The 13654-nt window shown below is 36.8% G+C and overlaps 1 long non-coding RNA gene across 1 annotated transcript in view; it reads left to right on the top strand.

The window, feature by feature from the left end:
* LOC142223815 (uncharacterized) overlaps nucleotides 1-5576 on the top strand; it is an 80919-nt gene extending 75343 nt beyond the window's left edge. Inside the window, exon 3 of the long non-coding RNA XR_012718910.1 lies at nucleotides 5234-5576. This is a non-coding gene — a long non-coding RNA (uncharacterized LOC142223815). The remainder of the gene's footprint in view (nucleotides 1-5233) is intronic.
* Nucleotides 5577-13654: the final 8078 nt, after the last annotated feature.

Genomic DNA, 13654 nt, shown 5'->3' with positions numbered 1-13654 from the left:
AAATTAGATATTTTCCATTTCAGCATTTTTCCTAAATATTGAACATTCTTAATAACTTTTTTGTAAGCTACCGATCATCACAAAAAACCAAAATATTTCATACCTTTATAGTCCATTGTTACATACCTGCTAAAACAATGCAAAACCAAAATATTCCTACAACAACAAAAAACCACATGTGCCTTCATTGAAAACAACACATCATCCAGACAAATTAACCATTCGCGAATAACAAACACACCCACAAAAACCACTGAAAGAACACAAATAAAAACAACCCCACGCACAGACATATTGGAACTACAAAAAATAAATTAAAAACAAGTAAGGAAAGTCTAAAGTCGGGCGGGGCCGACTATATTATACCCTGCACCACTTTGTAGATCTAAATTTTCGATACCATATCACATCCGTGTGTTGGGGGCTATATATAAAGGTTTGTCCCAAATACATACATTTAAATATCATTCGATCTGGACAGAATTTGATAGTCTTCTACAAAATATACAGACTCAAAATTTAAGTCGGCTAATGCACTAGGGTGGAACACAATGTTAGTAAAAAACAAGTAAGGAAAGTCTAAAGTCTGGCGGGGCCGACTATATTATACCCTAAAATATAAAATCTATAGACTCATGCCTATATTCATAATAATTTACTGTAGGTTTATCGAAGGAATTCGTATGGTAATAGTAGGTTTAAAGTTTATGTTAACTTTTATGAATATGGGGGTCAAAATTTAAGTTGGCTAATGCACTAGGGTGGAACACAATTTTAGTAAAAAAATATGGGAAACGTTAAAATCTGAAGCAATTTTAAGGAAACATCTCAAAAGTTTATTTATGATCTATCGCTCCATATATATATGTTTTAGAAGTTTAGGAAAATTAGAGTCATTTTTACAACTTTTCGACTAAGCAGTGGCGATTTTACAAGGAAAATGTTGGTATTTTGACCATTTTTGTCGAAATCAGAAAATCATATATATGGGAGCTATATCTAAATCTGAACCGATTTCAATCAAATTTGGCACACATGACTATATTACTAATTGTACTCCTAGTGCAAAATTTCAACCAAATTGGGCCAAAACTCTGGCTTCTGGGGCCATATAAGTCCATATCGGGCGAAAAATATATATGGAAGCTATATCTAAATCTGAACCGATTTCAATCAAATTTGGCACACATGACTATACTACTAATTGTACTCCTTGTGCAAAATTTCAAGCTAATCGGGATAAAACTCTGGCTTCTGGGTTTATATAAGTGCATATCGGGCGAAATATATATATGGAGCTATATCTAAATTTGAATCGATTTCAATAAAATTTTGCACACTTGTCTATACTACTAATTGTACTTTTAGTGCAAAATTTCAACCAAATTCGGCCAAAAATCTGGCTTCTGGGGCCATATAAGTCCATATCGGGCGAAAGATATATATGGGAGCTATATCTAAATCTGAACTGATATCAATCAAATTTTGCACACTTGACTATACGACTAAGTGTTATGTTTGTACAAAATTTCAAGCAAATCGGTATAAAACTCTGGCTGCTGGGTCCATATTATCGGGCGAAAGATATATATGGGAGCTATATCTAAATCTGAACCGATTTCTTTCAAAATCAATAGGGTTCTATTCTGACCCAAATGAGGAACATGTGCCAAATTTGAAGGCGATTGGACTTAAATTGCGACCTAGACTTTGATCACAAAAATGTGTTCACAGACAGACGGTTTTTTGTACTTCTACGAAATCGCTGGAATTAAATCGGCTAACACCCTGGGATGAAACACACTGTTAGTAAAAAAATATGGGAAATATAAAGCTAGGGCAATTTTGATGCAATTGTATAAAAGAGCATATGTTATTTATCGTGCGATACATATGTATTCGAGATATAGGACAATTTGAGTAATATTTACAATTTTTGCTACTCAGAAGTGGCAAATCGCCACAAGGATATTGGTTAAATCTCGCCAAGATATGTGTGTTGTGATATATTATTTGGCCAATTCGGGCTATATTTCCATAAGCCGGAGCTTTATTTAAAATTCGACCATTCTGTGTAAAGTTTGGCATTACAGTGTGTAGAATATAACTACGATATGGGGAAATCATCACAGAATTTTGTGTAAAATGTGGGTATTTTGGCCATATAAGATCAAGATGACACACTTAAATAGCATATTATGTTAAATGTATTCTCTGTGGAAACTATCGAGTCAATTGGATTAAACCCTATTGAAAATGGGTCTAAAATATGAGACATTCTACCATATTTCCCCTACTCTGGCGTACATATATATGGGAGCTATATCTAAATATGAACCGATTTTGACCAAATTTGACATACATAGTTAGAATAATAATCCTGCTATCTCAGCAAAAAACGTTAATTGGAGAATAATTTTGGCCTACGTGGTCATATGGGTGTAACATAAATCGGGCGAAAGATATATATGGGAGCTATATCTAAATCTGAACCGATTTCAACCAAATTTGGCACACTTAACGATACTATTAAACGTACTCCTTATGCAAAATTTGAAGAAACTCAGGGCAAAAGCCATATAAGTGCAAATCGGACGAAAGATCTATATGGGAGCTATATCAAAATCTGAACCGATTTGGCACGGTTAACGATACTATTGAACGTACTCCTTGTGCAAAATTTGAAGCAAATCAGGGCAAACCTCTGGCTTTTGAGGCCATATGAGTCTAAATCGGGCGAAAGATATATATGGGAGCTATATCTAAATCTGAAATGATTTTAACCAAATTTAGCACACTGAATCATACTCTTAAACGTACTCCTTGTGCAAAATTTGAAGCAAATCAGGGTAAAACTCTGGCTTTTGAGGCCATATTAGTCGAAATCGGACGAATGATATATATGGGAGCTATATCTAAATCGGAACCGATTTCAACCCAATTTAGCACAATTAACAATACTGTTAAACGAACTTCTTGTGCAAAATTTTAAGAAAATCAGGACAAAACTCTGGCTTTTTTGGCCCGAAATTTTGAGAAAATACGTCAATTATGACCAGATCGGTGATAAATATATATGGCAGCTATATCTAAATCTGAACCGATTTTTTTTTTCAAAATCAATAGCGATTGTCTTTGATCCAATATAAAGCTCTGTGCCAAATTTGAGGACGATCGGACTTAAACTGCGAGCTGTACTTTGAACACAAAATTACATATACAGACAGACGGACGGACAAACAGACATCGCTATATCGACTCAGAATTTAATTCTAAGACGGGTCTTAGACTTTTCCTTCTTGGCGTTACATACAAATGCACAAACTTATTATACCCTGTACCACAGTAGTGGTGAATGGTATAAATATTGGAACAAATTCAATAGCACAACGCCGTAGAGTATTTTTACTACTGTTGAGAATTGTACGCAAATTATTTTTGTGTGTTTACACGGACGAAAAAGACTGTTTTTCATATGTTTGGGTGTAAAAATATGCTTGGAACTCAAATTTTTTAACACAATATTTTTAAGTCCAATCATATAATGTTCATAAACTAGAATAACATGTTTGGGACATATATGTTAATATATTAGAATATATTATATTTGGGACATAAAATTATTGTAAATATAATATGATTAGATGCAAACATATTTTAATTTACAAATAGCCTATAAACATATATGCGTTTAGAAAATGAGACCTAGAGAGTATGCTGCAAGTAAAAGAATGGTTACTTCCATTGGCGCTTTAAAAATATATACGAGGGAAGTTCGGAGACTGTGTTTGGGAAACTTCCATCTCTGTTATGATTATGTTAAATTTTGTTTCGATCTGGCAACTCCTTCATATAGAAACAGGTGTTCAAAAAAGACGCATCCACAATTATTATTTTTACAATGGAAAAATTAGAAATGCGTGCTGTCATTAAATATTTACATAAAAAAGGTTTATCGGGACAAGAAATTCAAATTGATATGGTGAATGTGTTAGGTGAAAGTGCTCCTTCATATGCAACAGTAAAAAATTGGGTTGCTAAATTTAAACGTGGTCGTACAAGCATTGAAGATGAACCACGTAGTGGACGTCCAAAAACAGCAACAACAACAGAAATTGTAGCCAAAGTGCATGATATGGTATTAAATGATCGACGAATAAAAGTGCGTGAAATTGCTAATATCATGGGCATCTCAAATGATCGAGTCCATTTAATTTTGCATGAAGAACCACAGATGAAAAGGCTTTCTGCAAGATGGCTGCCGCATTTGTTACCAGTCGATCAAAAACGCGTAAGAATGAAAATTTCTCAAGCTTATTTGGATCGTTTTAAGCGAAATAAAATGGATTTTAAGCGTCGTTTCATAACTGTTGATGAGACATGGATCCACCACTATACTCCAGAGACAAAAGAACAATCCAAACAATGGACTGAAGCTGGAGGAAGTGCCCCAAAGAAGGCAAAAGTAATTCAATCGGCTAGTAAGGTTATGTCAACGGTTTTTTGGGACTTCAAAGGTATTTTATTGATTGACTATCTGCAAAAGGGTAAAACAATAAATTCAGAGTACTATTGCAACGTTTTGGATCAATTAAATGTACAAATTCGATAAAAAAGTCCTGGCTTACAACATAAAAAATAATTTTTCATCAAGACAACGCACCAGCGCACAAGAGTGTTTTAATAATGGCTAAAATCGACGAATTAAAGTACGAGTTGCTTGACCACCCACCTTATTCTCCTGATGTAGCTCCCAGTGATTTTTACTTGTTCCCAAATCTAAAAAAAAATCCTTGCTGGCAAATGTTTTACCTCAAATGAAGATGCAATCACAGTTGTAAACCACTATATTGAAGACCTTGAGGAAAACTATTTTAATCAAGGGATAGAATTGCTAGAAAAGCGTTGGACTAAGTGTACTGAAGTTTCAGAAGATTATACTGAAAAATAAAAATATTTTTGAAAAACTAACTATTCTCTTTCATTGATAGGCTAAGAAGTTTCCGAACCGCCCTCGTTTACGCAAAGAAAATTTCATTAAATTTTTTAAATGCATTTAAAATGGTGTTAAATACTAGTAAAAAATTGTTCTCGCATAAATAAATTGATGTGTATATTATAAAATTAGTTATGTATGTTTATACTCGACTCCACGTTCTTCTTTTGTTAGAGTTTTTGAATTCCTTCCAAAATTTCAAACTTTTATACCAAAAACTTTTTTTTTGTATTTCAGCTTAAAACCATACATTAACTAAACTACAAGTGTAGCTTAACCAACAGAGGAAAAGAATGTTTGTCAAATTTATTTGGCCAAAGCCCTATAGACTGCAAGATGGTTGGATGGACGCACGTACCACATTCCTCATCAGCATCCTTGCAGCAAAACTATCAACCAATTATCAGAATAAATTCAGGCAGCTCATTAAACCCAACAATGAACCACACTTGAACCCTCCGAAAAAAGGTTTTGCATGATAGCCGGCTTATGCCGAAATAAATTCGAAACAAACATATCTCTTTTCCTATGCCACTGCTAAAAAAACAACAACAATGCTTAAAGAACAATGGCAAAACAAAACGAATGGAAAAACAGTTTTTGTTACAAAATTGTTATTTTTGCAATAAAAAATAATATTTTATCAAAAAGCTCAGTCCATTTCGTTTACATCAAGCCCTGTTTCTGACTGTAAATCTTTAATAACCCACATTTCGAAGTTTCATTATAAAAATTTAATATAGTATATATAAATGTTTAATTTAAAAAAATTGGTGTTCGGTCAGAGCAGGGATTGAACCCACGACACTTTGCATGCAAGGCAGACATGCGAACCACTGCTCCACGTGGCCAACAAATGTATGTTTCTGTTAAATAATGTTATGTTTGCATGGGCTCGTGGGCGCTGCAAACTATGCTATATGTTATAACGATAATTGTCTACTGGTAAATATAACAGCTACGTAGTCCAGTGGATAGTGTGTTGACTTACAAACTGTATGGTTCTCTGTTCGCTTCTCCGTCCAGGCGAAAGGTAAAATTTAAAAAAATTTATAAAATTGAATAATTTCTTCAACATTATTTGTAAAAATTTCGTGGAAGTGAAAATTATGTGAGGGAATGAGCACAATCTTCTTTGGTGAAAATTCTTCGAAGCATATAATATTTTTGGGCTCAAAATGCTTCCAAACATATAATATGTTCACATAATCATATTAATGTTTCGGCAGTATCCAATAATATATATGCTTCCTGCAAAATATATTTGGAACATATGTTAGAGAAGCGATTTGTTTTGAGGGTGTGGGGTCTATATCTAAATCCGAACCGATTTCAAGCTCAGCATGCGCAGCTAGAATGTTAATTATGCTATCTGTGCTAGTCTTGTGTCGTTCCGGAACGAACTATTTCCAATGAACGGTTCACCAAATGGAACGACCGGTACTAATCCCGTCACTTTCGTTTCCTTTTATTATTTAATGTCTCATTCTACTTTGGTCAGGCGTTTGATACCATCATATGCAGACACTCTCTGAGAGAAAACAAATGTGAAAATTGAATTGCAACGATGCTAATAAAACGGACCATTTAAGATGCATTTATTTAAAAAAAAAACTAATTCGCTTTACAAAAAAAATCGAATACGGAATATTAATCCAAACTTTTGTATTTGTTCGTACAAACGAGCTTCTTGTTCTTCCAGTACTTGCTTGTGAAAGAGCAAAAAAAGAAGCAACAAAAAAACTAAATGGAACGAATGAACGATATAAAGTCTCTAGTTGGCAGTACAGCGGCTTTTGATAATATATCAAGAAGTTTATTGATATTTAAATTGCATTCGATGGGAATGTCCACAAAAATGGTTAAAATGATACAGGAATTGTACAAAAATACCAAATCAGTTGTATGGACAGGAAATGAATTGTCTGAGTCCTTTGATACATACTCAGGAGTAAGACAGGGTTGCTTATTGTCGCCGCTATTATTCGCTTTATATATATAAACGATCTCCATGACTGGCTGGAAGGAGGGCTGATGGTAGATGTCATAAATGTTCGTATATTGTTATATGCGGACGATATAGTGATTATCGCTGAGGACAGCGCAGTTCTGCAAAACATGATTGTTAAACTGGAAGACTATTACATGCGTTGGAACATGACAGTTAATTTAGAAAAGTCAAAAATAATGGTCTTCAGAAAAGGGGGCAGATTGCCACGAACTGAAAAATGGGTTTTCCTAAATCAACGAATCAAAGTGGTTGATGAATACAGCTATCTTGGAGTCATACTACCCGTTACTACAGACTACTGAACTACGATGTCGGTGTCGAAAAAATGAAAGATATTTGGAATATAAATAAAAATTTTCAAAACTAGAGCAGACATACTCCCTTTGAACGCCAACTCATTCAATTCAAATAGTAATAAACAGTGTACGCTATGCAACACTAGACAAACTGAAAATCTACATCATTTTCTGGCCATATGTCCAATATTGAGACACATACGTGTTAAACATTTTGGTAATCATCATTTGGAGGAAAACGAATTAAAAGGGCTCTTAAATAAATGGGGATACAGAAAATGCTTGGGACAAACTATATGAATATGTGAATCTCTATTCAACCGTCGAACGGAACGGACGTGTTTTTCAATAGCGGATAAACTCATCGTACCAGGTACCTACTAAGAATTTCAAGCGTGGTGGGATATTAAGCCACCATGCAGCGAAATTCCAAGTCATCCACTGGGTTGCTAACTTCAGGGCCCAGTGGACGGGTATCGACTGGGCAATGACCAAGAGTTAGGCCCAATTAGCCGACCTGTAAACGGGTCGACAGGTGGCGACACTCTGACAAGTCGAACTTTTTCTAAGGTAACGTGGTAATCCCTCACGAAATAGATTCAAGGAACGCAGAAATGCTTTGTTTATCCTAAAGAAATTAGGATCAGTCGACCCAAGCACGTTGTCGGCTAAACAAAGCGATTCCTTAAAATGGGCTCAAGGAATTCTTGAGGCTGGAAAAAGGGAACGATCACCGGATGAGCTGCCATCCTCCAAAAGGGATCAACGATCGTTTGCCTCAGTTGCTAAAGACAGCCTTGTGATGGCTATCATAAATAAAGGAGCATTGGACGGTATGGTTCCAAAGCAAAAATGGGGGGAAATTGAGAATGCTTTGTCTGGCGTCTACTCACAGGTGCTGGAAAAGTTTCCCGGCCCAGATCCTCGACACCAAGAGGCTGGTTGGTATCAAGGACGATTTAAGCTAGTCGCATTTGAGGACCAGAGGTCTATAGAATGTTTTAAAGCTGCTCTGATACTAATTGGTGAAGTTTGGGAAGGAGCTGCTCTAGAGTTAGTCGAGAAGAAAGACATACCGGCTAGACCAAGAGCACATGCGTGGATACCTGCAAACCCTCCTGACCCTGAATCTATTTTAAATAGACTGAAACAATGCAATCCAGATCTTCCAACAGCTGATTGGAAGGTTGGCCGTTTGGATGAAGTGGATGGGCCAAGACGGCATGCAGTGTTTATATTGAACACTCAGTCTTTGCCACATCTAGCAAAGTCCCAGGGCCGTGTATGTTATGGCTTTCATTATATCCAAATGAAGGTGTATAAAAACGATCAGCTAAAGGATTCAGAAGTGGACAAGCCTCTGTCTGAATCAGAAGTAAGCGGATCCTCTTGCGAAGTCGAGGGAGATACCAAAGTTGAAGACATGGATAGATACCGTATGCGTGAGGAGGCTTCTACTGCCTCAGAGCTCACCAAAGTTGAACCTATGGTTATTGCGAGAGTCACCGATATCTCTGAAGAGGACATTCTTGATGACTCGATTGAAGCGGCTGATGTGACGGTTGTTGAAAATCTCGATGGTCCTACGGATCCTCCAGATAAATCTTCATCATTGTACGGCTGCATGTGCTGCCTTAAAAGTTCTCCTGATGAAAGGGGACATAGACATAGTTCTTATTCAAGAACCATATGTTTATAGAAACAAAATATGTGAATTAAGTACTCCGGGGTTCAAACTATTGCAGTATACTGGTAATGATGTAATTCGAGCATGTATAATTGCTAAAAACGAGCTTAACTTGTTTCTGCTTCCTTCAATGTGCAATGCAGACACTGTCGTTGCCAATTTAGAAATAGCCAAATGCAAATATTGGGTATCTTCGGTCTATATGGGACATGACAGGGAGATGCCTCCATGTGCCGTTAAGACCTTAGTTGAGGAGTCACTGAAAACAAAGACGAAACTCATAATGGGATGCGATGCGAATGCGCATCATAGTATATGGGGAAGTAGTGATACTAATGTGATACTAACCTTTGTCACTAAAAACAGGCAAGAGGTTTTGGACATCACCTTGGCCTCGCAAGAACTGAATGAAATGATATCTGAGTGGCAGGTTTTAAGTGAACACAGCTTCTCAGATCATCGCTACATCAGTTTCAAATTTGATGTTCATATCATTCAAGACCATACTTCCGCCAAATGTTAAGAAAGCTGACTGGAATAGGTATAGGGAATCGTTCAATAGGATGATACCGGAAATAACAGAGACAAATATGAGCAATGTGCAAGATATTGAACACGCAGTGGAGCGGATTACTAAGGCCTTCAACATCTCACTGAAAGCTGCATGCCCTAGAGTAAAGCCAAGGGGGAAACATCGACCACCATGGTGGTCTACGGAATTAAGTAATATGAGGAAATCCTGCAGGAAGCTCTTTAAAAAGGCAAAGTTCGCCAGAGCCCCTGAGGACTGGGACGCTTACAAGAAGAATCTGAGAGGATACAAGCGAGAACTGAGAAGGGCTCAGTATAACTCTTGGAATGATTACTGCAGCAGTATTGAGAATACGTCCTAGGCTTCCAGACTTCGGAAGGTTCTAGCATCCACCAACTCCGCTCCAGGTTTCATTAAAACATCGGAGGGCCATTGGACAACGTCCAGTGAGGAGACGCTGGAGGTACTATTAGACACACATTTTCCTGGAAATCAGACGTTTGAACCATGTACTGGCGGTGCCACAGTTGCTCAGCAGTCGTTTCCTGTCGAGGAAATTGTATCGGAAACTAGAATAAGATGGGCGCTAAATAGCTTTGGACCATTCAAATCCCCCGGACCTGATGGAATTACTCCGGCGGAGTTACAAGCTGTAACTGACAAAATTATCCCCTGGTTGTCGGTGATATATAAAGGATGTATCAACTTATCATATATCCCAGGAAAGTGGAGGGAAACAAAAGTCGTTTTCATACCTAAAGCGGGAAAAGCCTCTCACTCGAGGGCGAAGGATTTCCGTCCAATCAGCTTATCCTCATTCCTACTTAAGACTCTGGAGAGGATGATAGATATTTATCTTAGAACTAGCATCGATTCAAGTTTGTTCTCGAAACGACAGCATGCATACTCGAAGGGCAGGTCTACTGAGACCGCACTACATGAACTAGTCAGCTTTATTGAAAGCTCACTATCTGTCAAAGAGTACACAATCGTGGCGTTTCTAGACATCGAAGGGGCGTTCAATAATGTCCATCCGAGCTCGATATTAAATGGACTGACAACTCTGAATGTTGATCCATGTATACTCAGGCTGTTAGACGAACTGCTAATGAAGAGACGTATTTCAGTCACACTAGGACAAGCAAACATACAAAGGTATGTGAACAGAGGCACTCCCCAAGGAGGAGTTCTATCACCTCTTCTTTGGAATGTTGCTATAAATAGCCTTCTGGTTACTCTAGAAAAAGAAAGGATAAAAGTGGTAGCATACGCAGATGATGTGGCTCTGGCAGTCAGGGTAAAAATCCCATCCACAATCAGAGATATTATTCAGAGGGCCCTCCGGATGACTGAGAAATGGGCGAAAGACAATGGACTTGGGGTAAATCCTGCAAAGACAGAATTAGTCATGTACTGCAAAGATCGCAAAACTCCCACGGTTAGGCCTATTTCCTTAGGGGGTATTGAAATTCCCTTTGGTGATTGTGCAAACTACCTTGGCGTTATTTTGGACAGGAAGCTGAACTTTAAGCTTAATATTGAAGAAAGGGCGAGAAAGGCAACTGTAGCTTTGTACTCGTGCAAAAAGGCAATAGGAAAAAATTGTGCATTGGCTATACACGGCAGTGGTTAGACCTATAATGCTATATGGTGTTGTAGTCTGGTGGCCGACACTTCAGAAACCGACTTGTTTAGATAAAGTTCAGCGTATGGCGTGTTTGTGTATTTCAGGCGCATTCAGCAAGACAGGAACAAATTCCCTTAATGTCATGCTGCATCTATTGCCCTTAGACATTTTGGCCAAACAGTCAGCTGCAACAACGGCTGTGCGGTTGCGCGAACTATCGCTGTGGTCGGAAAAAGGTTACGGTCACAGTTCTGTCCTCAAAATAATGCCAGATGTGCCTAGCGTAGTGGATTACACTTTGGCGAGTCCACTTTTCGACAAAAAGTTTGAGACTCTAATCCCCAACAGTGAGGCGTGGTGCACACAAACCCCGGGGAATAAAGAATATATAGATTTCTACACTGATGGCTCCAAATTGGATGGACAAGTGGGGTTCGGAGTATATTCTAATGATCTGGAAATTCGAATAGCGAACAGATTACCTAATCACTGTAGTGTTTTTCAGGCTGAAATATTAGCAATAAGAGAGGTGGCGAATTGGCTGAGAAGTAATGTTCCAAAAAATGTGGGCATTAATATATACTCAGACAGTCAACCTGCAATAAAATCCTTGGACTCTGTGTTCCTCAACTCGAAAACGGCCATCGACTGCCGCAAATCTCTCAATGAGATGGCTGAGCAGTTCAATATTCACCTAATATGGGTGCCTGTCCATAGGAACATACCGGGGAACTGCGAAGCGGATGAGTTGGCAAGGCTAGGGACTACCTTACATATTCCAGGGGAACTAGAATCTGTTGGTATGCCTCTGGCTACCTGCAAGCTCACACTGTTAGAAAAATATGTTTTTCATATGTTCCGATATAAACAAAATGTGTTTCGGGCACGATTTTAAACCACAATATATTTAAGTGCGAACATGTAATGTTTCTAAACTAACACTAAATGTTTGGGACATCTATGTTAATATGTTAGAATATATTATGTTTGGGGTATGAATGTTTCATAAAAATCATATGTGTGAATATAAACATATATAAATTTACAAATTTCGACTAAACATACATATGTTGTGATATTTTATTCAAAGCGACAGAGAGAGAGTATAGAGAGAAATAGAGATGGAAACCGGGAGAGTTGACGAAAGATATCAATATAACACAGCAAAAGAGTCAAAAGAGAACAATTTCTGTGAAACCGCTTGTATGTTGTTTCGGAAAACTGTTTTATGATAAGGCCAAAAATTTGATATGCTTAAGTCTAAATATTATTTAATTTGAATAAAGAGAATAGACATTCGGAACCAAGAGAATAGACATTTGAAAAACAAACAGCATATGTTTTCGCCTTGAGAGCAGCATTTTATGTATGTGTGGACATGTGTTTTGTTTATCATTTTGGCATTATGGGCACAATTTTTTTCTTGGTTCGTTAAAAGAAATCAGGGGTCTTCATAAAAATAGCGAAAGGGCACTATACACTTTTTAGAGTTGGGACAGTAAAATGAAATAAGGAGGAAATAGTGAAAAATTACACAGCAAAATGTAAAAAAACAAACTTTAGTTCCTCTTTAGTAGTCCACGAGGAGTTAACGGACACCATCAAATATAAAAGCGGGCATTAAGTTCGAGTTTTACAGCTAAAACAATTTAAAAAGTTTATTTTCTTTAAAATGAATTATTAAAGAAAAATAAAAGGAATTTTAGAGCGATGGTGTTAAATGCTAGTAAAAAACTGTACACTCCTAAATAAATGTATGTTTATATTATAAAATTATGTATACTCGACTCCACGTTCTTCTTTTGTTAGTTTTTGAATTCCTTCCAAATTTTAAAGTTTTGTCCAAAAACAGTTTTTTATTACAATATTGTTATTTTTGCAATAAAAAATAATATTTTATCCAAAAATCAGTCAATTTCGTTTATATCAAGCACTGTTACTGACTACAAATCTTTAATAACGCACATTTCGAAGTTTCATTTAAAAAAATTTAATATAGTATATATAAATGTGTAAATTAAAAAAAAAAAAAACAAAAAATGTTCGGTCGGAGCAGGGATTGAACCCACGACCCTTTGCATGCAAGGCAGACATGCTAACCACTGCTCCACGTGGCAAACAAATGTATGTTTCTGTTAAATAATGTTATGTTTGCATGGGCTCGTGGGCGCTGCAAACTATGCTATATAAATGTAACTTAAAACGATAATTATCTACTGGTGACTATAACAGCTACGTAGCCCAGTGGATAGTGTGTTGGCTTACAAACTGTATGGTCCTCGGTTCGATTCTCCGTGCAGGCGAAAGGTAAAATTTAAAAAAAATTGTAAAAGTGAATAATTTCTTCAACATTATTTGTATTACAGAAAAAGGTGCCAAGAACTAATAAATTTCGTGGAAGTGAAAATTACGAGTATGTTAGGGAATGAGCACAATCGTGTTTGGGAAAAATTCTTCCAAGCATATAATATTTTTGGCTCAAAATGCTTCCAAACATATATTATG

The sequence above is a fragment of the Haematobia irritans genome, chromosome 2, assembly GCF_050003625.1.
Source record: "Haematobia irritans isolate KBUSLIRL chromosome 2, ASM5000362v1, whole genome shotgun sequence".
Classification (NCBI taxonomy): domain Eukaryota; kingdom Metazoa; phylum Arthropoda; class Insecta; order Diptera; family Muscidae; genus Haematobia; species Haematobia irritans.
This window is presented reverse-complemented; position numbering and strand designations above follow the sequence as displayed.